This window comes from Hylobates moloch, unplaced genomic scaffold, assembly GCF_009828535.3.
Source record: "Hylobates moloch isolate HMO894 unplaced genomic scaffold, HMol_V3 SCAFFOLD_6, whole genome shotgun sequence".
NCBI lineage: Eukaryota > Metazoa > Chordata > Mammalia > Primates > Hylobatidae > Hylobates > Hylobates moloch.
Genome location: NW_026652281.1, coordinates 18,424,724 through 18,452,267, shown reverse-complemented (window position 1 = coordinate 18,452,267; position 27,544 = coordinate 18,424,724). Strand labels below are relative to the sequence as shown.

Here is a 27,544-nt window from a genome sequence, read left to right as displayed (position 1 = left end):
GAGATACTTAGCAATGTCTAGAGACATTTATTATTGTCATAATTGGGGGACACCTAGTCAGTAGAAGCCAGAAATGCTGCCAAACATCTTGCAATGACCAGGATGTTTCTCTTCACACACACACAACAAATAATTTTCCACCCCAAACGTCAATAGTACCAATGTTGAGAAACCCTGAAGTACCCTAACACTGGCCTCACAATCAGACTTCTGTAATATTTCACCAAAGACATCATAAAAGCAATAGTTAATATTTTCTCAGCCTCTTCAGTAGGCATAATTCATTCAGAAAGTATTTATTTATTATACTATTCTACTATAGGAGCATAAGAAATGCCATGCCTCATTGGAAATCTGTGTAATATGGGTGGGCATGCTGGAGAGATGTGTCCTGAGGTGTTTATGTAAAAGTTTGTATACTAATTTACCAATTTACCAAAAGTTCTCCATCGTAGACATAAAAAGGACTCAGAGTCTCAGCACCATGAGAAGGGCAAGAGGCAGAAAATTTTAATGACATTGTTTCCATTACATTCTCAATCATCTATGAGACAATTGTGTGAATTACTTGTAATGCATTTTTTTCATCTCCCAGTCAGACTTGGAATTGACCCCTTGGTGTGCATAGATACGCATGACTACCGGGTAGCCATGTGGGATGCATAATTTATACTTTTAGCTTTCATAATCTTGAAATTAATGAACCATTACAATCTTTTTTATATCCCTAAAAGTTGGTTTTCAAAAGAGGTTAAGCATCAAGATAAGTTTACAAGGTAAGGCCTGGGGTGGTGGCTCACACCTGTAATCTCAGCACTTTGGGAGGCTGAGGCAGGTGTATCACTTGAGATCAGGAGTTCAAGACAAGCCTCGCCAACATGGTGAAACCCCATCTTTACTAAATATACAAAAATTAGCTGGGTGTGGTGCCATGTATCTGTAATCCCAGCTACTTGGGAGGCTGAGGCACGAGAATTGCTTGAACCCAGGAGGCAGAGGTTGCAGTGAGCCGAGATCACACCACTGCACTCCAGCCTGGGTGACGGTGTGAGACTCCGTCTTTAAAAAATAAAAATAAAATAAAAAAAAATGGGCTGTCAACCTGAGGGAGAGCAGCAAAGAAAGCTGGTTTATGTTTTCTCCCAAACATACATTCCCTTTATTATGATACCCACTTTCCTCATGTTGCTTAACTCTAATTTTTGATTTTCAGTTATTTCATAAAAACTATACCAGATTATTCTAACAACAGTTATTAAGTATTGTTACTATAATATTAAATTTATTTTCTTGACTTGACTTAACATATTATTTACATTTTTTCCACTAATTTTTTAAGCAATCTGGTGAGATATTTTTGCCTTGTTATTTAAGGGGACAATGAGGCTTACAGAAGTGATGTTGCTTTCTCGGGGTCACAGAGTTTGTAAATGGCAGATTTGGATTTAAACCCAGGTTTGTCTGATTCCGCATGCAGTCCATGCTTCTAATCTTCAAGTTATTACTACACTGGTATGTGTGGTGATTTTTTTGCAAATGGTCGAACAATGTAATTCATTCTATTTTTGGTTTCCCTTTGAAAGGTCACACATTTTAAACTTTAGAAGAGGAGACTTAGAAATCAAAATATATTATACAAGTTAGATATTCTGGTAACACACAAAAAAAAGTTTAGGATCATTTCTTTGACAATGGCAGGTAATAATCAAAAACATGTAGCATTATTCTGAATCCTGTTGACATTCACCAATTGTAATATCTTATCATGATCTTATATAGCGTTCCATATGCATATATTGAACACATTTACTCTCCTGAGCTGGGACTTTATCTCTTGAGAGGAGAGACTTTGGTTTAAATATGCTATTCCTAAAATCCATTGATCATCTTGAAATTACTAATTACTATTTTTACTGCTATACTGATTATTTAAGATTTTGAGATTGAAGGTTTCAGTTTTTTAATGTAGTTTTGTTTTGTGTTTGCATTATTTTTCTACACACAAAGTGTTTAGATGGCAAAGAAAACTGAAGCATAGAATTTTAAAACATAAAATAAAATAAAATTATTTAAAAATAAAAATAAAGTTAATAGTTAAATTGCACCATCATCTCTGGTTTTATTTACTTACATTCTCACGTTTTACTTCCCACCCCCCAATTTTTATGCTTCATATGTCTAAAATTGACAAGCTACAAAAAGGTCAACAACAAGAAGTGTATTTTTCTCCAATATCAGAATCTTAAAGCTCATTCCCCAGTCACCCATTTGTGAATCTTATCTTTCTAGACATATTATTTGAATATAGGTACACAAGGTATTCAAAGTATATGGGTACCTTGTGTACCTATAGTGTAGATATAGATATACTAGTATAGATACTAATATACACACACATATATACGTGTCTATATTTTTAAACGTACTTATACATACAGTTGTATATGTGTGGTCCCTTCTTTATGGCTGTATATGAAGGTATATTAAATATATGTGTGTATACATATATACACACATTATATAAACACACATATACACACATGTATATACGTATACATATATACACACATGTATATACGTATACATATATACACACATATATGTATACACACACAAACATATATCCATGTCTGTGTATATAATATGTATAAGTTTAACAAGTGTATATATATATATACACACACACTGTGCTGTACTTTAGTTTTCTTTCACTCAATCACATCTCTTTAAACTTACCGTACACTAACAAATAGAGTTTTACCTCATTTACCTCATTATTTTAAGGACTGCAAAGTGGAATCACTGAAAAGATACTGAGGTTTATCCTTAGAAAATCGGGCTTGGGAAGCATTTTAACCGTTGGAAATAAAATTTTAATTCCTTTCTTTTATATTTTCATTTGTTTAATTTAACTTTAAAGCCCACAGCAGTCATGTTCCTTCATTACTTCTCACAGTCTCAAACTCAATTTCATTTGTTGTTTGTTACCATCGTTTTTCTCTGCCTCTGCATATCACAATGAATGGGTTTCGCTGCATGTCAAAACTGTCACTGAAATAATGTTGAGAAAGCTTTCAGGCTTTACCAGTCGTGTTGAACTCATGACTCATTTCTCTGGAAATAACTCAGTGTGTCTCAGTGGGGACCATGTCTTGATTATATATTTCCTAATAAAGGTAAAAGAGGTAGAAGATTGTTTTGCTACCCTCACTAATCTTCAGTCTCAAAAGAAGTAAGTAAAATCGATTATTATTTTTCTTATATAATTGTTTATAGACTGTATATAATGAATAAACCAATATTAAGAATGTTAATTTTCCTTTTGTTTTTCCAAATATTTATTGAAGGCCCTTCATTTCCTAGGCATTATGCCATGTGTTTAAAATTCACTAAGAAAAGTCCCAGACCCTTGCGTTCATTAAAGCTGTTAAAGGAAACAAGCAAAGTGTTTAAGATAAAATGTTGGATAATTAAGGTGTACACTGGATACAGTGGAAATCCAGAAGAGGTTATCTACCGTAGCTAAATAGGAGTCAGAGTGAGAAAGGCTTCACCAAGGAGGTAATGCTTGATTTTAATTTTAATACGGGAAGATATTAAGCCAGCTAGAGGAGTGGAATGGTTGCCAGAGGTAGAGAAGTGGGAAAAGGTCCAGGCAGAAGGAATAAGTCACTCCAAGGCAAAAATCAGCATAATTATTTGGGAAACTGTAAGTAGTTTGGTAAAACTGGGGTGTACTGTGCAGGGATGCTTGCAAAGAAACCCAAGGGACAGTCATGAAGGCTGATACCAAGGAGCTTTGAGTAAGTGAAGTTTTGAGGCAGGGAGTGATATAAGTGAATTTTAACTCTGGCAGCTGTACGGCAGATGGAGTTGAGAAAGAAGAGAGTGGACCCATTTCAAAAGCTACTGAAATAGTCCAGGCACGAGCTGATGAGATACAGACCTAAGCACTGGCAGGAATAATGGAAAGAAAATAATAGTTTAAGATTTCTCTAGAAATTAAAAAGACAGGACTTTATTCACTCCTGAGTCATTCAACAAGAAGATAATCATATGAAGTAGAGATTTTAATTACCAGTAGATTTGAATCAGAATCTCATTCTTTGTAACACTTGAGCTACAAAATTTTTGACAATTCTCTCATGAAGGAAATTAAATATTGTTTTGATTTTTGTGTGTGTTATTTTATGCACCAGTATTCCTGGTGGGTAAAATATAAAGATTTATTTAAAATATAAAGCATATAATAAATGTTATTCAACTCACCACCCAACCCAAGAACCAGGTCATCATCAATAAGTGAGTCTATTTACTTCTTCGCTATTTTAATCTTAGGTTCTCAAAGCTTAATAAGACTTAAAAGGTCTCATGTGCCTTCAAAATTGTTAGGGGTTTCTTGTCTCCACTGGCTCCAAACAGTATCAGATGTTCAAAACTGTTTCCTACCTTTGTTCTTCCTGTATTTTCCCTTACATATAAATCTCTAGTCTTCAGAGAGAACTAAGAATAAAAAAATCACTCCTCTCAATATATTGTCTTCTACTATTTAAAAATGAGACATTTAGGGTTGAAAGAAAATTAGATTTCCTAGATATTTTGTAGGTTCTGTTTCCACATCTCCGGGAATGAAGATCTTGTATCCTGTTTTTTTCCATGCTATTTAATACACCCAAAATACATCTTCCTACAACTCTTTTCCTTTATCAGTCCTGTGGAACCACACAGAACATGTTCATTTTTTTGCTGACAGCTCATCAGGTATGTGAAGATTATTATGACCTTCTAAGTTTTCTCTTTTGAACTAAATATTTGAATATTTTCAGTATATCTTCTTGGTTTTAAATCATTTTGCCATCCTGATCCTTGTTCCCTGAAGGACTATATTATATATATTGGTTAAAAGCTTAAATGACAATGGGCATAATATGAATGTGTGAATTTAATTGAGGGTATATCAGAAATGTTGCACATTAAACATCAAAAATAGTCTTCTTTTTCATTAAAAGATATACTTTTGTTTATTTATTAACATGTTTCTAGGTCAACTATTTGTTTTCCTACTTTTATTAGGGTCAACAGTAAAAGGATACATTAACTTAAATCTTCGATATAAAATTTAAGTATTTTTCTCTTAAATATTCCCTATGAAAAAGGCAACAGGACAAACATGATGATCAAGATCCTGGAAATTTGGCTGCACTGTGAGAAGAAAGACAATTGTTTACAGTAGCAACTGTAACGTGTGGAGAGAGTTCATACCCAATCTTAAGAGTCAAGAATGTTGCCATATGGCACTGTGGACCCAACATTGTTACAGCTTCTACCTTCAAGCCAGCTGGAAGTCTGTTTTTGTTTTTTTTGGTTTTTTAATGTGAAATTTTTTGATTTGTAACTTTGGTAGCCAATTGAAAGAAAGAAGGAAGGAAAAGAGAGAGAGAGAGAAAAACTCTGTGTGTTAATATTGTGCTAGCCAAAAAATACAAATACAAAATACAAAAAAAAAATTCAAAAAATATATTTCTGTAGGACAGACATAGCAATTTTGTAACTCTTGCTTACCAATCCCTGCTACAGATGTTCTTTAAGAATAGAAGCTCCTTAGGCAGAAGTGTGGAGCAAAAGAGGCACAGCTGGGCTAAGGAGGCCATTCCAGGGCTGAGCATCACTAGGAGCCAGGACAATATCTAGCCAACCAAGGACACATCTCCTCAGGTGTCTAAGGGCAGGCTGTGACCAGAGGTAGGCATAGGCTGTCAGCAAGGTAGGTCATACAGGGTAGGCAGGCTTTACCCAGAATGCTGGTGGAGCAAGCCTGGAAAGACCACAGGGCCACATGGTTCTGGTGATGGGCATGGCTGAGATATAGGGAACTCAGAGGCCAGCCAGCTAGGTGGGAAATGTGAAACTGAAGCCATTTAAATGGCAGGGGGTGGGCTACAGGCAAGAAGGTTAGACAGAAAGCTGATACTAAAAGAATGGCAGACAGCCAAGACTGCTGAATTTTTAGCCTAGAATACATTTAATTCTTTATGCCCAGAAGCAGTATTGGCTCAAGAGCTAAAATGAGGCTGGGAATTGGCAAGGATGATATAAAGATAATAGAGGCCACATAGAGAATAAACCCTTAATCTGATTTAGCAATCAGCAAAAGATTGCTAAAGTGGTGATAAATTATGAGATAAGGATATATTAACTGAAGAGCTCATACTGTTCCGGTAGGTTGGACCCAAATCCCTTTTGTTAAAGTAGAGCAATGATGAGACCATTAAAAATAATATAGTCATGTGTCCCTTAAGTGAATGCATCATTCTGAGAATATGTTCTGAGAAATGCATTTTTGGTGAATTCATCATTGTGTGGTTATCATAGAGTGTATTTATGCAAATATAGATGGTATAACCTACTACACACATAGGCTGTATGGTATAGCCTATTGCTCCTAGGGCTATATACCCATATAGCAAGTTACTGTACTGAATATTACAGGCAACGGTAAGAAAATGGAAAGTATCTAAACCTAGAAAAGTTAATTTGTTGCACTGCAACATTACAACAATTATATCAGTAGGCAATAAAAATGTTTCAGCTCCATCATAATTTTACCAGACCACTGACCATATATGCAGTCCATCATTGACTGAAACATCATCTAAAACATCGATTCAGCCAAGGGTAGAAATTGATTGGCCCAAGGAGGTCCGTTGAGCAAGATACATTGGAATGAACCTTGAAAAGAGAAGTAGAAATTACAGCAGGTGATTATTTTTCCCATCATATGAAGTTCAGAAGCTCGGGACAAGCAGTGTGGGCTCTGTCACACTTTAGCAGGATATGAAGTCTATGTGAGCTCCAGATTACAGTATGTATGATAACTTTACATCTTTGTCATTCATAAAAGAGGAGAGCAACACCTTTTTAGAATATCGAACAAAAGCAATGTTTTGAGAATAGGAGCTGCTTTATTTTAAGTTAAAGTTCTTTTCTTCTGTGCCACTAATGAGAACATGCGGCTGCCCTCTTGGGATTTTACAACATGAAATCAAAACCATACAGTTCCACTCTGAATATTCTACCTTTAAAATCTGGTGAAGAATATTCATAATAATCATTAGTGGTGCCATTATAGTAGGTATTGATTATTGTAAAGAAATTGGAAACAAAAGCAAATATTTTTAAGGCTTCTACAATATTAGATTGCTTAGTAGTATGATTTTTAAGCAGATTTTTAGTGAATTATTTTGTTAACAATAGCTTACCTCGAATAATAGATCTTACCTCAAAAGTAGAACTACTTCCTACTACAGCTAAATTTGGCTATCAAGTCAAGTGCACTGATGGAATTTTGAAGCATTTTTTAAAAAATTCCTATAATGGCCCATGGAATATTGTGACAGCTTTTGGGATTCCTGTGTCTTCACAGTCCATGCCATGACTATATGCAAGCAAACATGTCTAAAGAAGCTGCAGTTGGTATTAATCTTGGCACTTCCAACTGTTGTGTGGGTATTTTCCAGCATGAACAAGTAGAGATAATTGCCAATGATCGGGGAAGCGGAACCACTCCAAGCTATGTCACCTTCACTGGTACTGAATGATTGATCAGTGATGCCGCAAAGAATCAAGTTGCAATGAACCCCTAGCAACATGGTTTTTGATGCCAAATATCTAACTGGATGGAGATTTGAGGATACTGTTGTCCAGTCTGAAATGAAGCATCAGCCCTTCATAGTGGTGAATGAGCCCAAGGTCCAAGTAGAATACAAGGGAGAGACAAAAAGCTTCTATCCAGAGGAAGTGTTTTTTATGGTTCTGATAAAGTTGAAGGAAATTGCAGAAACCTACCTTGGAAAGACTGTTACCAATGCTGTGGTCACAGTGCCAGCTTACTTTAATGACTCTCAGCATCAGGCTACCAAAGATGCTGGAACAATTGTTTGTCTCAATGTACTTAGAATTATTAGTAAGCCAACTGCTGCTGCTACTGCTTATAGACAAAAAGGTTGGAGCTGAAAGAAACATGCTGATCTTCGACCTGGGAGATGGCACTTTTGGTGTGTCAGTCCTCATTGTTTAGAATGGAATCTCTGACATTAGGTGTACAGCCATAGCCAGCCACTTGGGTTGAGAAGCCTTTGACAACTGAATGGTCAACCATTTTATTACTGAGTTCACACACAAGCACAAGCACAAGCACGAGCACAAGAAGGACATCAGTGAGAACAATAGAGCTGTCCGATGCCTCCATACTTCTTGTGAATGTGCTAAGCATACTCTGTCTTCCAGCACCCAGGCCAGTATTGAGATCTATTTTCTCTTTGCAGGAATTGACTTCAGTACCTCCATTTTCCATGCCTTATTTGAAGAATTGAATGCTTACCTGCTCCATGGCACTCTAGACTCCATAGAGAAAGCCCTTGGAAATGCCAAACTAGACAAGTCACAGATCCATGATATTGTCCTGGTTCATGGTTCTATTTGTATCTCCAAGATTTAGTAGCTTCTCCAAGACTTCTTTAATGAAAATGAGATGAATAAGTATCAAGCCTGATGAGGCTGTTGCTTATGGTACAACTGTCCAGGCAGCCATCCTATCTGGAAGCAAATCTGAAAATGTTCAAGATTTACTGCTCTTGGATGTCAACTCCTCTTTTTCTTGGTATTGAAACTGCTGGTAGAGTCATGACTGTCCTCATTAAGCATAATCCCACCATTCCTAGGAAGCAGACATAGACCTCATTACCTACTGTGACAACCAGCATGGTGTGCTTATTTAGATTTATCAAGGAGAGAGTGCCATGACCAAGGACAACAACCTGCTTGGCAAGTTTGCACTCACAGTCACTCCTCCTGCATCCCATGGTGTTCCTTTGATTTAAGTCACTTTTGATATTGATGACAATGGCATCCTCAATGTCTCTCTTGTGGCCCAGAGTAAGTAAAGGAGAACAAAGTTATTATCACTAATGACAAGGGCCATTTGAGCAAGGAAGACATTGAATGTATGGTCCAGGAAGCTGAGAAATACAGAGCTGAAGATGAGAAGCAGAAGGACAAGATGTCATACAAGAATTCAGTTGAATGCTACGCATTCAATATGAAAGCAGCTGTTGAAGATGAGAAACTTCAAGGCAAGATTAACATTCAGGACAAACAGAAGATTCTTGATAAAGGTATTAAAATTATCAACGGCTGGATAAGAATCAGATGCAGAAGAAGGAAGAATTTCAACATCAAAATCTGGAGAAAGTCTGCAACCACATAATTACCAAGCTGTACCAGAGTACAGGAGGAAGGCCTGGTGGATTCCCTGATGGTGGAGCTCCCCCTCTCTGCTGGAGCTTCCCCAGGGCCCCCATTGAAGAGGTTGACTAAGTCAGCTCAAGTATAGATGTAGCATGGTTCCACACAGTTAAAACATTGAAGGACTCAAATTTGTAGCAAATTCTGTGGCCATCTTAAAGTTGAGCTGCTGAGTTAACTACTGGCCAATCTCAATACTTGAATATGGAACTTGTGCACAGGGGAGGTACATAACATTGCACTTTATAAGTACTGTATTGTAAGTGGAAAATGTAATGTCTTAAAAAACTATTTAAAATTGGCACCAAAAAATTCTATAATAATATGGTTTTCACATAGCCAGACTAGCAGTCAGTATCTACTGAGGAGATGGGGATCTTCACAGAGTACTTTGAAACTCACAAGCGTACATATGCAGTGATTATGTATTTAAAATAAATTGTGACTATTTGTTATCTGTTTCATTTGGTGGAACATTTACTCTCAATCACTCAAATATTTATTCTCCAAAGTGAGAGTCGTGACCTTTTGTTTATAATTTTTCTTTTCCAACTGTAAAACTGAAACCTCACTTTTTGGAAATGTCTGTTGTAATTAAGGATTTATTTTTTTGAATAGATACACTGAAATGCTAGCAATGCACTTTGGTGAGAAGATAGCATTAACAATAGATCAATGTGTTAAGTAAGGCCATAACGTACTTCCATACTCATATAGAGTATGCTTTTAGCTAACAAAGAAATAGAATATTCCAATTTGATTATGTTTTAGGAAATTATTTTAAAGTAAGGCATCAAAATCAATCTCTTTTTAAAGGGTTTTCATTTTTATTATTGTTGTAGGAATTAATTACATAATATCGAAAGATAAATGAGAGTATAAATTCAAGATCATCAAAGCCTTTCCTTTGCAATTGTTTCTAAGCAAAAATTATCCAAACAGTTTCTTATACTAAATGTGTAGGGAGCTCCTAGGCTATTTGATCAAGTCCCAAATTTCCACTTTCCAAAGACAGAGAATCCATGGTCTTCACCTTAATAGCTGCTTTAGTGAGTGCTCAGTGTGACTGGAAGGGCCAAGCCTCAGAAAATAGGGCAGAGTCAAAATCCCATATGGGTGAACTTGAAGATTTCCCTCAATAAGAACACAGGAGATGGTGGAAAGGAGGAGCGAGCCCCAGGAAAGGGAGCCACTTCTAAAGAGACATTAATAATGTATCTGGTACTCGTTCTTCATTCTGTCTTCTATAAGACTATGGAAGTATGTTATGGCCTTACTTAACACATTAATCTACTGTTAATGCTATCTTCTCACCAAAGTGCATTGCTAGCATTTCACTGTATCTATTCAAAAAAATAAATCCTTAATTATAACAGACAATTTTTTGTGTATGGATAAAAGCCTAGTGATTGCCTTACCCATAAAGAGCTAGCTAGTTATCTCTCCAGACTATTTCTTTCCTTTAATCATTGTCACAACTTGTCTAGTAGAAGTAGTTTTAGTTCATCATTTGAAATAGAAAGGCAATAACCCTCCAGAGTAGGTTGTGATTACAAGACATAATATTGAATTTACTAGGAAACACACCATGAGACAAAGGGATTTTTAAAAGCCCACTAAGGGACCAGAGTTCTAAGACAGGCCAAATTAATCTATGCTATTTGAACTGAAATATATGAATTTTTATATAGTAAGTGCTATTTTGTATCTGGCTTCTTTCACTCAAAATTATGTTTGCCAGAGTCATCTGTGTTGTTGCATGGAGCGATGGTTTGCTCATTCTCATGTTATATTCATTCTACTGGTTGATATTTGGGCCATTTCTAATTCAGGTTATTGCTACTATTGGGGCTATTGCATACTATCACTACTATGAAAATTGTTGGACATGTCTTTTGGTGAACATATGTACATTTATTTGACATACCAAGGAGTAGAAATCATACCCATAGGGTGTGTGTATATATGTGTATATATATATATAAATTCAGCAATATTGGATATTTCCAAACTATTTTCCAAAGTAGTTGAATCAATTGTATAATTTTACTAACTGCATATGAAAGTAGGTATTACCTTATATTCAGGAAAAAGTAAATACTAAACTTCAGAGTGGCAAACTTCAGCTTTACATTGCTGTCTTCTTTTTATTAAGTCATTCAATCTAGGGTGTCTAGAGATTGATTGTAATGATTTGTGGGTGGCCTTAGATTTCTATGCTTAAAGGGTTTAAGAAATGTTTCTTCTAAAAATATATCTTTACAAGCAAAAAAAAATTGACAAGTATTTCCATGTTTACCAATGACAAAACATGTAATGACTTTTGATGTAAATAATAGTACTTTAGAATGCAGAAAAATCTTCCTAAAACTCCAATTGGAGCAAGATGGCTGACTCCAGTTTCCTGGTACTTATCCCTCCACAAAAGGGACTAAACAACAAATATATGGTTATTTGCTGGATACAAAATCAACACACAAAAATCAGTAGCATATCTAAACACTAATATTGCACTATCAAGTAAAAAAATGTATTTACAATAGCTGCATAAAAGTAAGGTATCTAGGAATAAACTTAACCAACGAAATAAAAGATATCTACACTAAAAACTATAAACCATTAATGAAAGAAATTGAAGCCACAATTAAGTGGAAAGAAACACCATGTTCATAGGTTGGAAGAAATAATATTGTTAAAATATCCATACTACCTAAAGGAAAGTACACATTCAATATCATTCTTATCAAAATACCAATGAAACTGTTCAGAGAAATGGAAAAAAATCTTAAATTTTTAATGGAACTAAAGACACCAAATAAATAGCCAAAGCAATCGTGAGAAAAAAGAACAAAGCTGGAGTCATCCCACTGCCTGACTTCAAAATATAGTACAAAGCTATAGTAACCAAATGTATTAGGCCCTTCTCTCACTGCTATAAAGAAATACCTGAGACGGGGTAATTTATAAAGAAAAAAGGTTTAAGTGGCTCACAGTTCTGCAGACTGTAAGCCAATTACAAAGAAGCATGCTGCTGGCATTTGCTTGGCTTCTGGGGAGGCCTCAGGAAACTTACAATCATGGTGGAAGGAAAAGGGGGAACCGGCGCTTCACATGGCTGGTGCAGGAGGAAGAGAGAGGGAGGGGCAGTGCTACATACATTTAAACAACCAGATTTTATGAGAACCGACTCACTATCATGAGAACAGCACCAAGGGGCTGGTGCTAAACCATTAATGAGAAACCACCCACACAACCCAGTCACCTCCCACCAGCCTCCACCTCCAACACTGGGGATTACAATTGAACATGAGATTTGGGTGGAGACACATACCCAAACCATTAACATCAAAACAATTGGTGCTGGCATAAAAGCAGATAAATAAACCAATGGAACATAATAGAGAGCCCAAACATAGTTCACCCAGCTATGTCTAACTGATTTTTGACAAAGGTGCCAAGAACACACATTGGGGAAGAGATAGTATCTTCAGTGAATGTTGCTGGGAAAATTGGATATCCACATGCAGAAAAATGAGGCTACACCACTACCTCTCACCATATACAAAATCAACACAAATTCTAGATTTTAAGGAGAATATTAAAGACTTAAATGTAAAACCTGAAATGATGAAACTACAAGAAGGGAAAATGCTTTATGGCATTGGCCTGGGCAAGAATTTTTAAACCAAGACCTCAAATGTGCAGGCAGCAAAAACAAAAACAGACAAATGAGATTACATCAAACTAAAAAGCTTTTGCACAGCGAAGGAAACAACAGAGTAAGGAGACAATGTAGACAATGGCAGAAAAATATTTGCAAACTATACATCTGACAGTGGGTTAATATCCAGAATATATAAGGAATTTAAACAACTCAACAGCAAAAAAACTAAATTACCCCGTTAGAAAATGGACAAATGATATTAATAGACATTTTTAAAAGAAGACATACCAATGGCCAACGAATACATGAAAAAAGTGTTCAACATCACTAATCATCAAGGACATGCAAATCAATACCACAATGAGATACTATCTCATTCCAGTTAGAATGGCTATCATTAAAAAGACAAAAGAAAAGTGTTGGCAAAGATATGGAGAAAAGGCAACATTTACACACTGTTGGTGATGTTGTAAATTAGTATGTCTATTATGGATGACAGTATGGAGATTCCTCAAAAAATTAAAACTAGAACCATCATATGACCCAGCAATCCTACTACTTAATATATATCCAAAGGAAGTATAATCAATATGTTGAAGATATATCTACACTCCCATGTTTATTGTAGCACTATTTATAATAGTCAAGATATAGAATCAACCTGTGTCCAACAATGGATTAATGGTTAAAGAAAATGTGGTGTATATATACACAATATAATATTATCTAGCCATAAAAAAGAATGAAATCCTTCATTTTGCCAGGTAATGGTTGAATCAGGAGGATATTGTGTTAAGTGAAATAAGCAAGATACAGAAAGACAAATACTGTATGATGTCACTCATATGTGGAAACTAAAAAAAAAGATGTTATCAAACATACCAGAGAGTAGATCAGTGATTACCAGAGACTGGAGAGGGAAGGGAGAAGAACGGGGAGAGGCTGGTTAATAGGCAGAAATTACAGTTAGATAGGAAAAATATGTTCTTGTATTCTATTATACAGTAGAGTTAACCATCACTAGATGGTTAACAGTAAGATATTTACATTATGAAATATCAGAAGATAGGCTTTTTAAAATATTTTCTTCACAAAGAAATGATCAATGCATTTATCATTAAGGTAATGGATACTAAATACACTGATTTCATCATTATACGTACATATTGAAACATCAAATTGTACCCCATGAATATCTACAATTATAGTGTGTTAATTAAAAAAAAAAAAGCATTTTCATTTGTTTTTTGTTTTGTTTTGTTTTGTTTTTTGAGACAGAGTTTCGTTCTTGTCACCCAGGCTGGAGTGCAATGGCGCGATCTTGGCTCGCTGCAACCTCCGCCTCCTGGGTGCAAGTGATTCACCTGCCTCAGCCTCCTCAGTGGCTGGGATTACAGGTGCCTGCCACCATGCCCAGCTAATTTTTGTGTTTTTAGTAGAGACAGGGTTTCACCACGTTGGCCTGGCTAGTCATGAACTCCTGGCCTTAAGTGATCCGCCCGCCTCGGCCTCCCAAAATGTTGAGATTACAGGCATGAGCCACTGCGCCAGGCCTTCATATGTTTTTATCTCATGGCAGTACTGCTTGCCTTGTTTCCACATGATATATCTGAGATCCAAAGAAGTTAAAAGGTTAAAGCGTTTGTATAAATAGCATCGTTCCATATCAGATCTTGGACTATGATCTAGATGTGAAGACTGCCAGCCATGGTATCATTCTTCATGGATACAGATGTAGAATTGTGAGCCAAAGTCTTTAAAGCATAAGTGAATTGTGATTGTATCAACTGAGCTTTATTTATTCCAGGTAGGCAATACCACTGCTAATTTGCATGGTTGCTTTATGTTAATTAATGCATTTGCTTCCTTTTGTAAAAAATTAGAAATTGAGTCATAGAAAGATGAAATGCCTGGCTTAACATTACCAAAAAATGACATTCCTTTTATGAACTTCCAGTTAAAGATGTCTTCAACTTCTGTAACATCAAGCATTTTAACAGCATATGTGTATTAGGCCATTCTTGCATTGCTATAAAGAAATACATACGACTGGGTAATTTACAAAGAAAATAAACTTAATTGGCTCCTGATTCTGTAGGGTATAGAGGAAGCATGGTGCTCAGCATCTGCTCAGCTTCTGATGAGGCCTCAGGGAGCTTACAGTCTGGCAGTAGGCAAAGTGGGAGCTTGCATGTCACATGGAAAAGTGGGAATGCGAGCGAGTAGGGGGAGGATAATACACACTTTCATTTTATTTCGTTTTTTGCTTTTTCCAACTTTTACTTTTAAATTTCCAAGTAATTTTTTAACCTCAAGTTTAATGGTACATGTGCAGGTTTGTTATACAGGTAAACCCGTGTCATGGGGGATGTAGAATGTGTGTGTCCTACTTGCTAATTTAAATTTCACATGCCTTGGAATGGAGGACAAAACATTATGATAGCTAACCCAATATTATCTTAAACTATCTCAGTGAACCATCCCATGATCTTATTTTCTCGCATTCAGAAGGACTCAGTGCCTTGTTAAATGCCATGTTTTTCTGTGTCTATCCATCCGGCATCGTGATTATTCATTTGCGATTATTCATATGTGTCTAGACATTATTAAATCATTGGGTTGAGAGTGTGTCTTCTTCGATTCTGATGGTTATGTAGCACATAGTGGATGTTCATTAATAGTAATATGTTAATTAACTTTGACATGGAGGTGTTTATATGTTGTTGCTGTGTGACTCTCAGATGAAATTCTTTTCTATTCAATATTATATTGTAAGAGGAGAAATTAATGTTATTGTTAGGAGTGTGAGATAATTACAATAGAACTACTAAGGGAGTTAAAGATCTTCCTAGGAAGGTAGAGTGTTAGACAGAGACTGGCAAACCCTGTGCCACTAAAACTTTAACTTGCTTCCAGATCACCTGGGGATTTTGTTAAACTACAGCTTCTGATTCACTAGGTTTGGGGTGGGGCCTGAGAGTCTTCATTTCTAACACACTCTATGATGATGCCCATATTGACACCTCGAACAGCAACTGCAACAGGTTTGATTCTTCAGTAGAATTTGGTATTGGTTAAGTGGTAGACTGCTGCTCCCTGGGACATACTGTAATCTGAAGATGAGGTCTGTAGGAGGCATTTCCTAGAGTTAACTTTGGTTTTAATTCTTCAGTATGCCAAAAAAACTGAGTGCTGGATTCTGGATAGATAGCTTGTAATGGGCCAGCAGATTTTCTTTGTATAGTAAACATGGGACCTTTACATATTTAGGAAGCCCCCATTTGGGGAAAAAATGTGCACATAAAAGAAGGCCCTTTGATTTCAGTTGAAGGGCAAGCCATCTGGCCCTCTTTTTGTGCAGTAATCAGGCTAATAGTGCTAGTGGCTTTGTTGGAGAAAGCAAAGAATGGTACTTTAAATCTGTTCGAGGCCCTATTTTTAGAGTCTGGCAGCACAGGAATGGAGTGTTTATTTCATGTTTAATGCAACCTTCCACTTCAAACTAGAAACGTTTCTTTTCCTCTACTGAGTTTCTATCAAGTCTCCCAAGAAACACTGCCAGCTTTGCATATCCCTATCCTCTAAGATGATTAACTGTTTAAAATTGAATAGCCTTGCAAATGCAAATCTTGCCACAGGCTCCTCGTGGGGTAAAAAGACAACTCAAATAAAATGTTTCCAGATGGTTTAGGCATTATGTTCTTTATATCCTCAAAGCAAGGGAGGGATCCTAAGCTGGACAAGTTGGTAAAGAGTCATATTGAGGAATATTTAGCAGCTTCTTTTTCAGAAGCTGAAGAAGGCCACTGCAGAGTTCCTGAAGTGGCATACATTAGTGAGATTCTATTAAGCAGCTGTGCAGCTCTAGTAAGAGCTGCCTCAGTAGAAGGGTAGGATGGCTTGTGTAGTCTTGTTTTTTAATCATTGTACATTTGTAATCTATTTTGCAATCTCAAAACATTTTCTTAACCTGACAGTTTAGCGTTTGAGAGCAGCTGTATCTGGTAATCCAAATCAATAGATCTTATCGTATGAGGAGTGCAGTTATAGCTTTATTAGTAATACTGCATTTCTACAGAAAGAACTGTCAGATTTCTTATCATAGCATATACTACCTGGAGTAATTTTTTTCCCCTGAGCAATTTAGTTACTTGTCTTTCTAACAATCACTTAAAGTATATCCTCCACCTTTTAAAGAGAGACGTTCAAGTTACTGCTTATTTCTAACTTGCAATCACAAAATCCATAAAAATTTTGTTGCTTCAAAATAGAATGAGAGAGGAGTATGGATTTTGAGCAGGTGTCAGGCTGTTTATTTGGTTTCCCCCATTTTGTGCAAGGCATTTCATTATCTAGGCCACCTTAATGCCAAGGTACACTTGTCATCTGTTGAATACACACATTTAATATTTAAATAGCAATTTGCATTTTCAAAGTGTTTTGTCAACTATTAATTAGCATTTCTTCGCAGCATACCTGTGAGATGGGTCAATATCACCATTTTACAGATCAGAAAAGTGGAATGACAAAGGATGAGTGATTTGAATGAAGGAATATAACAAGTCAAAGGCAGCCAAGGATGGATTTGTGGCACCAGCCTGGGAGTTCAAACATGTTATGCTCTCTGAGCATCAACACCCTTCCACTCAGTGCTCAAAGAGGGCTTAATATTAGTAAAGACACAGATAGTTTTGCTTAAGCAGCAGATAAACAAATTACTAGGGTTTAATTGATTAATACATGGACTAGATTGACTATGGGCAAGCAAGCTACATCCTACAGTCAGCTACTGGCTGAAACCGTAGGATCAGGCTTTTTGACACCCATCTCTATGACAACAGTATGGAAACTTTTTTAACAGCAAGAAAACACTTTTTATTGAGTATCTATTCTGTGAAGACTCTCTTAGAATCTACAAATATCATTGTTATGGCAGCTGTAAGGATATACTGTCATTCCTAATTTGTAGATTAAGAAACTGAGGTTAAATTCTAAATCACTTGGCTGGTTTGAGGTGAGGCTTTGATTCAAACACAATTTTGTGAATTACTTACTTGTGGTCCCCAAATGTGCACATGATGAGGTTAAGTATCAGTCTGGACCAGAGAGCCACACAGAGTTGACTTCTCTCTCCCATTATTATCAATGACTCAGGTAAATTTACAGACAGCAAGCACATCATATTTTAAAACCTGTGAAGATTAATAGAATAAATGTTAGTTAAGAGAATAACGATCTACTGTATTTTTAAAAGGCCAAAACAATGAGCCAAATCTGGTGCTCAGATACTCAGGCCATACCTGGAGTGCTGTTATGTGTTTACTTTTGGTTATTATACCTTAATAGGACTGCAATCCAGTAGAAACATATTTAAAGGAGAGAGACGAGGGTGCTAATAGGAACTATTTAGGCTGCATAGCAGCAGACCTAAGTGACCCAAGCTATCTATAACATGAAGGCATGTCATATGGAAGGAGGAATAAAACCTGAGTTTGACAATGTTAGATGTTAGAATTAATACCAATCGCTAAGATTTAAAGGACCAAAGATTTTTGCTTAGTAGAGAAAAATATTCTATGGGTCACATCTGTCTAAAAAAGAAGTCAACTGAACAGAGAGGCACTGAATCCCCATCATCATGTTACCTGAAAGGGCTCCTGATCCAGACCCCAAAAGAGAGTTCTTGGAATTCACGCAAGAAAGAATTCAAGGTGAATCCACAGGGTAAAGTGAAAGGAAGTTTATTTAAAAAGTAAAGGAATAAAAGAATGGCTACTCCATAGGCCGAGCAGTGGCGTGCGCCACTGATTGCCCATTTTTATGGTTATTTCTTGACTATATGCTAAACAAGGGGTGGATTATTCATGAGTTTTCCAAGAAAGGGGTGGGAAATTCCCAGAACTGAGGATTTTTCCCCTTTTTAGACCATATAGGGTAACTTCTGGATGTTGCCATGGCATCTATAAATTGTGATGTCACTGACGGTAGTGTCTTTTAGCATGCTATTGCATTATAATTGCGTATAAAAAGCAGTGGGGACAACCAGAGGTCACTCTTGTTGCCATCTTGGTTTTGATGGGTTTTGTCCAGCTTCTTTACTGCAACCTGTTTTATCAGCAAGGTCTTTATTACATGTATCTTGTGCTGATCTCCTATCTCATCCTGTGACTTAGAATGGCTAACTCACTGGGAATGCAGTTCAGCAGTTCTCAGCCTTATTTTACCCAGCCCCTATTCAAGATGGAGTCACTCTGGTTCACAAACACCTCTGACAATCAAAGTTGTCTGGCTGGTGTGGTGAGTGGCAGGAGCATGCCTTTGAAGCCAGACATGCCAGAGTTTGAATCTCAACTCTACCATTGCACTGCTCTGAAAGAAGAACAATGGTAGAGGTGCTGTATCCTGTTCTTAAAGAAGCAAGTAACATCTAGCTATACCCTACGTTAAGTTTCCTAGAGTACTTCCTAGCCAACAAGTGGTACCTGGCAAATACTTAATGTCAATTTCCCAGTTTAAAGAGATCAAATAAAATGCATTTAACATCAAATGTGGGTCTAGACAAGATGTGCTATAAAGTGCCCAACAATATGCTCTGGACAGCCTTTGATTCTAAGTCAGAATCAGCCATTAGTCAAGGGAGAATGAATTTTCTAAGTGGTGACCTTTTATAAAGGAAAGTATCAGTGAGCTGAAAGCTTATTCCAGAGATTTTGTAGCAAGTTCCTGAAAAGCATTACTTAAGTGTTAACAGACAAAAAGAAAGTTGTCATCAAGGGAATTTCCATTATTTTTAATTTGTTTGTTTATTTATTTATTTTAGAGACAGGATCTCCATCTGTTGGCCAGTCTGGAGCACAAAGCTATGATCACAGCTCACTGCAGCCTCGACCTCCTAGGGTCAGGCGATCTTTTCACCTCAGCCTCCCAAGTAGCTGGAACTGCAGGCATGTGCTACCACGTCCTGCTAATTTTTCTATTTTTTGTAGAGACACAGTTTCACCACGTTGCCCAGTCTGTCTCGAACTGCTGAGTGCAAGCGATCTGCCTGCATCAGCCTCCCAAAGTGCTGGGATTACAGGCATGAACCACGGCACCAAGCAGAATTTTGGTTTACTAAAAAAGATTTATTTCTTAATTCTGCATTGACTTGTCTTTTTTTTTTTTTTTTTTTTTTTGAGGCAGGGTCTACTCTGTTGCCCAGGCTGGAGTGCAGTGGCACAATCATGGCTCGCTGTAGCCTGGACATCCCAGGGCTCAGGTGATCCTCCCACCCCAGCCTCCCAACTAGCCAGGACTACAGGTGTGTGCCACCACCCTTTGCTATTTTTTCTATTTTTTGTAGAGGCAGGGTTGCACCATGTTGCCCAGGCTGGTCTCAAAATCCTGGGCTCAAGGGATCCGCCTATTTTAGCTTCCCAAAGTCCTGGGATTATAGGCTTGAGCCACTGCACCTGGCCACAATTCTGCATTAAGATTTTTAAAAGCATGTTTTATGTAGTACTTGAAACCACTTTAAATTTAGTTTTAAGTACTTTTTTTTACTTATTGTGCAGCCTCTTCTTTGTGCTTTTTTTCATTTTTCCAATTGAGGCTGCATAAATAAGTGAAGTAAAAGCTTGAATGCAATATCTAGTAGTTGCATTTTCTCTGTAATATGCAAATTAAGTCTAATAACTTTGAATAAGCAAATTAGCATATATCAATTATTCTTACCTTAGGTACACATGACTAGAGGTATGAGTGGTGAGATTAGGATATTGGTAATAATTTAAAGGGCAAGAGCAAGGATGGGCATCAGTGATCACTGTAAATTAGCCAAGAAATGCATCCAAGGCAATCAGTTACTGACAATACTTACCATGGAACAGCTTCTTGGTAGAAGTGCATACCTAATGTGACAAAGAATATTTCTAACTAAAAATCCCTAATAGTAGCATTTTTTTTGAAGAAGATCAAAGGCAACACAGTGGTTTGAATGGAGTTTGAAGGTGTCACCCAGGTTACAGAAAAAGAAGGCATATGTTACTGGAGATACTCTGTTTTGAGACTGTTAGCACGATTTAAAGACTATTCCATCTGAGATGATTTCTGTCAAATTTTGCATTCCAGTTTGGATCTAAATCTGGAGCAGATTGAGTATTTGCATTCTATTTTTATTCATAGAAAGATTATGTAAATTGGAACCACAGATTTACCCATTTCAACCGAGCAGAGTTAAATTGAGAACAAGCAAGTTCCTTGTCCATCTGACTCCCAATACTTGCCTTACTTACAAGTCATAACATAGGAAGCTTCTCATCTCCTCACTACCAAATCCTCAGTCCTGCTTTCCTCCTTGCCCACTATCTTTTCAACCCCCCTTACTATAACATGGGATGGCCCTTTCTCCTATCAGAGGCCCATTCATTTTCTGATCCTTTGGACCCCATTTCTTTCTCAGAGACCTATCTCCTTCCCTTTGTAAATCCATCCCTTTGCTCATTACTTCATTATTTCCTTTGAAATCCACTTAAACAGTTTACTGAGCACCTACTCTATGCTTTCCTGATGTCCTAGGCATTTGGAAATGCTTTCTGCCTCACAGCCAAAGAGTTTTGATTCTTTTATTCTCACAGAGGGGAAGAGTCTTTCTCCCCAATTAAACGCAGTGTCCTAATATTAGCCAGAAGGGACCTATGCTGCTTTCAACTCTTTGCCTAACTCTAGGTTTAGGACAGTTCTAATTTAGACGGCGTTACCTACTTGCCAAATGAGGGTTCAGTGGAGGATGAGGGGTGTGTGACCAGTAAAGGGGTTTCAGTACAACTACGGATAATCCTTTGGAGGGAATACCAGGGAACGGCTCCAGAAAGTGATGTAAAGTACTAATCATTTTTATTTATTTATTTGAGATGGAGTCTCGCTCTGTCACCCAGGCTGGAGTGTAGTGGCGCAATCTTGGCTCACTGCAAGCTCTGCCTCCCAGGTTCACGCCATTCTCCTGCCTCAGTCTCCCTAGTAGCTGGGACTACAGGTGCCTGCCACCACGCCCAGCTAATTTTTTGTATTTTTAGTTGAGACGGGGGTTCACCGTGTTAGCCAGGATGGTCTGGATCTCCTGACCTTGTGATCCACCCACCTCTGCTTCCCAAAGTGCTGGGATTACAGGCGTGATCCACTGTGACCAGCCTATAGGTAATTGTTTTAATAGCACTTGTTGAATGATTAATCCTTTGACCACTTATTAGAAATGTTACCTTTTAATTTATGAAACTTCCGGAATGTGTAGTACTCTTACTGGATTGTTCATTCTATTCTACTGATCTATTTGTCTATCCTAGTACTATTACCACACCCTTACATTACTCAAATAAATTGGATGTCCTTTTCAAGATTTTTTTACCAGTTTTGTGCAAACACCATATAAGTTTTAGGAAAAGCCTATCAAGTTCTAGAGTTTTAAAAGTTAATATACTTTCTGGAATTTCATTCTATTTTAAAAGGGATTTTATTTAGTTAATGTAGACATTAACTTTAAAGAATTATATTCTCATTCAGAATTGTGGTTACATTTTGCAATTTATTCAGAGTTTGCTCTTATGTTAGCATAGCTATTTTACAAGGTATATCAGTCAGTCATACAACCATTATAAACTTGTTATAATAAAGAATGTTTATTCTATCTTATCACCGCTTTAATGTTTGACTTCTTAACTTCAAAAATAGTTGAAAACTTAGAACTGGCCAGGCACAGTGGGTCACACCTGTAATCCCAGCACTCTGGGAGACTGAGGCTGGTGGATTGCTTGAGTCCAAGAGTTCGAGACTAGCCTGGGAAACATAGTGAAACCCTGTCTCTACTGAAAATATAAAAAATTAGCCAGATGTGGTGGCGTGTACCTGTAATTCAAGCTACTAGGGAGACTGAGGTGGGAGAATCACCTGAGCCTGGGAGTTCAAGGCTGCAGTGAGCCAAGACTGTGCCATTTCACTCCAGCCTGGGCAACCAGAGTGAGACCCTGTCTCACAAAAAAAAAGAAAAGAAAGAAAAGTTAAGACTATCCTTGTATAGTGTTTTATGTTAATTATTTAGTCAATTAATTTTACCCCTCAATAAACCATTTACCTATTGACATTTGTGTGATGTAAAAAAGTCATTCCTCGATTTGTTGGAACATTTATTTTAAAAATGTACACTTAACCAGAAATCCATTTGTGTCTACTACACATTTAAATAATGTATGATATGTAAATATATTTTAATGTTTTCACATAACTGTCCTCTTTTGACCTTCATACAAGCATTGTACATTTGAAAAAGCAATGATTTTTCTCCCTATTTAAAAAAATGAGAAGATTGACATAGACAAATAGTGTGCTTTGCCCACTATCACAAAGCTGGTCAAGGGACTCTCAGTAAAATGACCTTCCTTATGAAATCAGCTGCTTCCTAATATTCCTTTCTGTAAAGCCATACAGCAAACACTCTAGATTCCTATATTTATTTATTTATTGACTTATTTAAGAAACAGTGTCTTGCTCTCTCACCCAGGATGGAGTACAGTGGGATGATCATGGCTCACTCCAGCCTGGAACTTCTGGGCTCAAGCGATTCTCCCACCTCAGTCTCCTGTGTAGCTAGGACTACAGGTGCCTGCCACCACCCCTGGCTCATATCTTTTTTTTTTATTGTTATTTCTCATTATACTCTCTCCAACTAGAAGCATTGGAGCAGAACTGTGAGGAAGGACACCCTAAGAAGTGAATCTTGAAGGATGATAGAAAGGCCACATACCAATTGTACTGTGGCTGGCACAATGCAGATGGAATAAATTACATAGCCGCAATCAACTCAGATCTAAACTCAGGTGATGTGAATGTAGCAATATTGTGCTTTCTCTATGTAATTGGAATTACCTCCAAGTTTATTTGTCACCAAACAAGCAATTTTTCAATCAGTGCAACTTGTGCAAATCAGCACTCTGGGATGTGAATGATTTAATTCACTCATCATGCACTTCGGGATGCCCAGCCCTACCCCACCCATGAAGAAAATAAATAAAGTTTAAGGAGAGATTACATGGAAAGCAGACATGTGGGGCACAAAAGTAATGTCTAAGTTAGTTATCATTCTTAAAAAAAGTTAAACGTGAGAAGAGTAGAATAAAACTATTAGTGAGATACATAGTTTTATTTAACAAAGAAACACAGTAGTGATTAAAATAAGAATAAAATGAAGCATATTTTATTAACCAAGAATAAAGCACATTTTATTCTTGGTTAATTTTCCTTCTTTTTAGGGAACTTAATAGACATATATATAGTAATTGTTTGTTTTGACAAAGAAGACATTTAAGCAGAAAGAGGGTGCCTTCACATTTCATTTCTTTACACAAATGACACATGCCAGACCCATGGAATTCACTGCCAACTAATAATGACACTTTCCCTTCAACTTCTGGACCTTTCTTAACTTGAGGTTTCAAAGAGTTGCTCCCATTTGTTCTAAATTATTCTCTGAGGAAAAAAAAATCTATTTTTCTGGAGAAAACCTATTTTTTCTTCCTCATTAAAAGTACGGTCATTTATTAAATTTTGCCGTACTGAATTATCTCAGTACTAATCACAGTGAGTGAAATGAAAAATTTGTTATTACCTTTGCCAAAATAAACTTAACAGTTTAACTGTGGATGGGGGAGGATTGAAAATAATAACTAAGCTAGCTAACTAACATATAAATCTCTAATTGATAGAGGAATAAATTAGAAAGTAAAGCATTATAGTAAACACCAAACTGTGTGATATAGTGAGCTGTGTGACACCTTGCAAAGAAGGGTCAGGGTGTCTTGGAGTTGACAGAGGATGCATCTATATGATAGGCATCTAGCAAGATTTAAGGAATGGGTAGCAAATTAACAGAGCTGTGCAAGAAGGTGAAAACTCAGGTGATAACAGCGATTTTTCCCATTTGACAGAATTTTCTCTTCAGGTGAATGACTACTTGGAAACCTAATATGTAACAGCTTAAAGCAGAACTGCCGTGATTGAAGGGAGGAGAAAAATGGGCTCCAGAGCCCTGTTAATACGTCCTTCTGGTTTTTCCTGGGCCTCTCTCTGATTTAGAATGTTAAAAACTCCCTATCTATATTTCATTTGATCTATATCTTCCTTGAGGATTAATATCGATGCCCTATAATAAAGATACTTGTAATAATTCAAACTTGAGCCAGGGTCCAGGTAATAAGAGGGGAAGAAACAACACGATAATTAGGGAGCAGTTGTAAAAAAGAAATAAAATTGATTGACTAGGACGCGGGAAGAGGAAGAAAGGAGGAGTCTGCGACATTGTAGGAGTAAGAAGTCTATATATCAGGAAGGAAAACAGTCGTACAAGGTAGAGAATTGAGATGTCAGGAGAGGAAACGATATTTGTTTCTTCATTTTAGTATATTTATGTTTTATTCAATTTCCCCCTCTTTCAGTATATCACTGTATCGAGATGGCTCTAAAGCAGGAACATAAAGACCAGATTTATTCTGGTTGGATCCATAAGACTCCATCTTTTCTGAAAATCTAGAATCCATTCATAGGCATGTGATGTGCATTGAGTCTCTCTTCCCAGACAGCTCTGCCCTGCACCATTTACAGGATGTCAGGCACTGAAGATAGAATGGTGAAAAAGAGACACAGTCCTATCCTTCAGAAAATTCCCGAATTTGTTAAGAAGCCAGATGTATCTAGATCAATAAACAAATGTAAAATTATAATTTGATTAAATAGTGAGGAAAAAATGGCACCTAGTACCAGGAGACATATACCAGTCCTGATTTAGTCAGAGAAAGTGTCCATGAGGTAGCTGAGTAAGAGTTAAATAGGAAAAGAAATGGTATTGACAGATGGGAGAACACCCTAAGTAGAAAAAAAAGGCATATGCAAAGGTACTAGGAGAGAAAGAAGCCAGTATTGGTGGAGTATAGAGGGTGAAAGGTAGCAGAGAAAGCTGGAGAGGAATGCAAGGACCAGACCATAAGAGCTCTTTATTCTACAGTCATCTATTCCGTGGTCAGTGGATGGCATTGACAGAAGGGAAAGTCATATGATTACATCCCATCTTGGAAAGATGCCTCATGTTGCATCATGGAGAACTGATTGGAGAGTGGCCAGATGAGATGTAGGCAGACCGGTAGCTATTGCAGATAAGTTCTTGGGATTTTGGACCAGGATGTTTGCCCAGAAGATATGAAGAAGAGAAGCAAGATTCAAGAGATAGGTCAAATAGACTGGAATTAGTAATGAGGCTTAAAGGAGAACAATGATATAATAATGATTTATAATGATATATTAGGGCTAACTCTCAACATGACATCATTATTGCAAAATCACTTTCTCAATTTGTCTTTTAATTTTATCTTTGTTGCTTTTGATATAGGAAGCTTTTAATGTTAATGTACTATTAAAATCCATTATCTTGTCCTTTATTTTCTTGTTTATAGTTTTGTTTTTGCTTTAAAAGAACTTCTCCATGTTTAGAAAAGGTAAATATTTACCTACATTCTTTTCCCATTATTTTATGGTATTTTTTTTTCTTATAGGAGAGGGTCCGAGTAGGATTTAGATCTTTTATATATTTGAGATAAATGCACATATCTATGTGCACACATATATCTGAACACATATACGGGTATATATGTATATGTATTTATTGTATTTAGTATGAGATATGAGGTAGGTATGGATCTAAATTTATTTTTTCCTTGTAAATGGCTAATGGCCCTATAAATCATATATGAAATATGATTCTGAGTCATTTGCCTTTTTGTGAAATATTTTCTCAATGAATATGCCGTTGAGATTAGCCATACAATATATAAAGAATTGGAGATGTTATTCATGTGAATATTTTGATGACACTGATCTGTTTTAAACAATTCTGTAAACAGTATGTAAAATAAATTACATGTCCATTAGTATTAGGAGCAATAGTAGTGAAAACAGAGCCATGAAAACAAATCCAAAACCTAGTGAGATTTGGAGTGTTTAGCTTTGCTTCTTTATAACATATAGTTATTTAGCTCATTGATTGTACTAATTATAGTTTTATTCCTCAAATCTCAGCAGTTTTGCCTTAGAATCTCATATCTGCTTTATAGAATTAAAAATAATTCATTTATTTTATTTTATCTGTTCAGAGAGAAAAATTTAAAAACTCTATTTAAACCATTTTAAAAGATAACTGTGCAGACTTGAAACCCAAATTGTTCTTTACTCTTTTACCAAGCTATTATGGTGACAGTGAGTCACTAGGACACTTACTGGGTCTCATGAAATGATTTTATTAATCTTACCCTTTTCCATTATGTAAATTATTCTTTTTGTTGTGACAACTTTATACATAAGAAAGAAAGGTAAGTTATACTTAGTCTCCAGTAAGGATATATCAATGTAATTAGATCAAAGTGACTCAAGTCATTGTATCTTCATTTCTGGAAAACTTGACTTTAAAAAGATTAGGGTTTACTTGATTTTTGTTAGGACTATCTTATAAATACCTACCTGTTATTTAGCACTGTGATTCCCATCCATTCCCACAGCAGTGTT

At 36.6% G+C, this 27,544-nt stretch overlaps 1 protein-coding gene and 1 pseudogene across 1 annotated transcript in view; both read left to right on the top strand.

Moving 5' to 3' along the window:
* Window positions 1-27,544, top strand: part of CHSY3 (chondroitin sulfate synthase 3) — a 272,991-nt gene that overhangs the window by 222,805 nt on the left and 22,642 nt on the right. The gene's annotated exons all lie outside the window — the stretch shown is intronic.
* Window positions 7,452-9,375, top strand: LOC116470858 (heat shock cognate 71 kDa protein-like; annotated as a pseudogene).